This window comes from Gavialis gangeticus, unplaced genomic scaffold, assembly GCF_001723915.1.
Source record: "Gavialis gangeticus isolate Ggan-Ray unplaced genomic scaffold, GavGan_comp1, whole genome shotgun sequence".
Classification (NCBI taxonomy): domain Eukaryota; kingdom Metazoa; phylum Chordata; order Crocodylia; family Gavialidae; genus Gavialis; species Gavialis gangeticus.
This window is the reverse complement of record NW_017728995.1, coordinates 25013676-25016399: the sequence shown is the minus strand read 5'-3', so window position 1 is coordinate 25016399 and position 2724 is coordinate 25013676. Positions and strand designations below refer to the sequence as shown.

Below are 2724 nucleotides of genomic sequence, written 5' to 3'. Positions count from 1 at the left end.
CTGGCCCCTCATGGACATGTGCCAGGATAATTCTCTCAAAAAGCTTACCCAGGATCGAGGTAAGACTGACTGGCCTATAGTTTCCATTCTGATGCAGTTATTTTCCTCTGTCTCAAGATTCAGTATGCCACTGCACAACCTGTAGGGGCTTTACAAGCTATGCTGCAGGTGTCACCTTGCCAGTTTGCAGAAATGTTTTGGCTCATCACTGAGTCACTGGCTTTGCCAAATAAACTAAATACATGTTCCCCATGCTTTACATGGGTTCTGTATGTGTGAATTCACTCTTATGCGATGACACTTTTTATACCAAAAATTCGTTATATACAAGGTAAATTCGAGGTCATGGTTGGCAGGGCTAACCGGACCTTGTCATGCATCCACAGGTGCATCTCGAGTAGAGCCAAGGAGGTGATCCTCCCCCTCTACGCGACGCTGGTCAGGCCACAGCTGGAGTATTGTGTCCAGTTCTGTGCGCCCCATTTCAAGAGGGATGTGGACAATATGGAGAGGGTCCAGAGGAGGGCCACCCGCATGATCCGGGGACAACAGGGCAGACTCTACAGTGAGAGACTGCGGGACCTGAACCTATTCAGCCTCCACAAGAGAAGGCTAAGGGGGGACCTGGTGACTGTCTATAGACTCACTAGGGGGGACCAGAAGGGTTTGGGGGAGACGCTGTTTCCCCTAGCGCCCGCTGGCATAACAAGGAGTAATGGGCACAAGCTGATGGAGAGGAGGTATAGATTGGACATCCGCAAAAACTACTTCACGGTTAGGGCGGCTAGGAGCTGGAACCAACTTCCAAGGGAAGTGGTGCTGGCCCCTACCCTGGGGGTCTTTAAGAAGAGGCTGGATGCCTACCTGGCTGGACTCATTTGAGTCCCGTTTCTCTTTTTGGGGTTTTTTGTTGTTCTCCCGCCCTGGCGGGGGGTCGGGCTAGAAGATCTACTAGGTCCCTTCCGACCCTTAATCTATGAATCTATGAATCTATGAATTCACCCTTATTCAATTGTTGTGGTGGAAGCCCACAGTCAGCTGCTTTATGCAGTGCATTGTGGGAGTGGTGCCATAGACCACTGGTGGGGGGGCACTTGCCCCCTCCCCCGGGCTGTCCCCGCCACTGGCTTCTGTGGGTGGTCACCAGCTCCATCCCTGCCACCGATGCTGACGCCAGCTTCTGCAGTTGGTCACCAACCCCATCCCTGCTGCCACATGCTTCTGTGGGTGGTCACCAGCCCTGTCCCTGCCACCAACACTGCTGGCAGCTTCTGTGGGTGCTCGCCAGCACTGTCCCCGACACCAATGTCTTTGCCAGCTTCTGTGGGTGCCCCCCCAGACTCAGGAGGCATCAGTCAACCATAAGTGATATGCACCAAATTATAGTCTCCTGTGTAGATCTGTGCTCTCCGCTTGTTGTCTGCGACATGTGTTTCTGTAATTGCCATCCCCATTATGACAGTGTCCTGTGCTTGTGTGTACTGTCTGCTGTTGGCAAGTACCAAAATTGTCTTGTAAAAGTGGTAGAAATGAGTCTGCGGGTCATTACAGTTGAGGTCTTGGAACATATCCCTATTTGTTATATTGTAAAGTGGGTTCCCTTTACACAAACTCAAGTTATGCACCGTTTTCCAGGAACGCATGTACAGCTTAAAGCGAGGGGAACCTGTATATGCCATTAAAATAAAAAAGCCACTTGGGCATACCACACAAGTGGGATCCTACCGCTCCTTCAGAGGGGGCTAAGCTACCAGAGTTTAGCTTTCCTGTGCCACAGGGAAAGATCATGCAGAACATCAGTTATCACAGAGCAAGTGATACTATGAAGCCCTGCCCTCACTCTCTCCCAGTAGTTTGTCTGTGTATCCATACCCCGAGTTAATGAGCACATGCAGGTTTCTTTAGTTAGCTCACTGTGGGTGCTGCAGGTCCAGAGGTACAAGCCTGAGCCTTCCTCAAGAATCATGCTGAAGTTGTCCCAGCTGCAATGGGTAACCAGTCATTTGGGCTAGGGAATCTAAAGCAGCCTGACATAGTATGAGACACATTCAGATCCAGAGAGGTTGGAGTGGTGCATCACATCCCTGCTTCCACAATGAAGGTCACAGCTCCATTTCCTCAGGGCCCCAAATGCTTGGGTCCCCTATGGCATCTGAAGTATGGCTGGAGCCCCATGCTGGCGCAAAACACAGGGTCTCTAAAAGTCCTAGTTCCAGTCATGGCAGGACGGCTGCCTACCCTGGAAATACAATATTGGCAGATATTCTTTTAAGGCTTTCTTCTTGCAAATGCAAATAGGAGCATTCATTCAGTGATACCCTGGCACAGCAAGAGAAATCAAGAGTCTGTCATCCAGCACTTCTGCAAATGGAAGCAGGGAGCCAAATACAAAAGTCATTAATTAAAACTCTGAAGTCGGGTCTTCTAAACTTTGAACACCTCTACTGAAATGAATTCTCCCACATAAAAAGGAAAGTATAATTACTTTGCATTGTGGAGCTCACTGATGAGGATCAAAGAGCTGTTTCTGATGCTGATAGGAGACTTTTACAGCACTCCATGGTAATCCTTATTTTAAAAAGTAATTATTTTAGTGACACCAGCAGAGAAAAACCAAAGACAAGAGATGGACAAACTGATGTTCAAAAGTATTTAACGTCATTATTTGAGCAGAGCATGACTTGCTAGAATTTGAACTGTATGCACTTCCTGCAAAAATACTCC

General features: G+C 48.7%; 1 long non-coding RNA gene across 1 annotated transcript in view; it reads left to right on the top strand.

Annotated features, from left to right (window-relative positions):
* Positions 1-2724, top strand: part of LOC109287824 — a 19057-nt gene that overhangs the window by 10024 nt on the left and 6309 nt on the right. The window contains exon 2 of the long non-coding RNA XR_002094967.1: positions 2472-2475. This is a non-coding gene — a long non-coding RNA (uncharacterized LOC109287824). The remainder of the gene's footprint in view (positions 1-2471; positions 2476-2724) is intronic.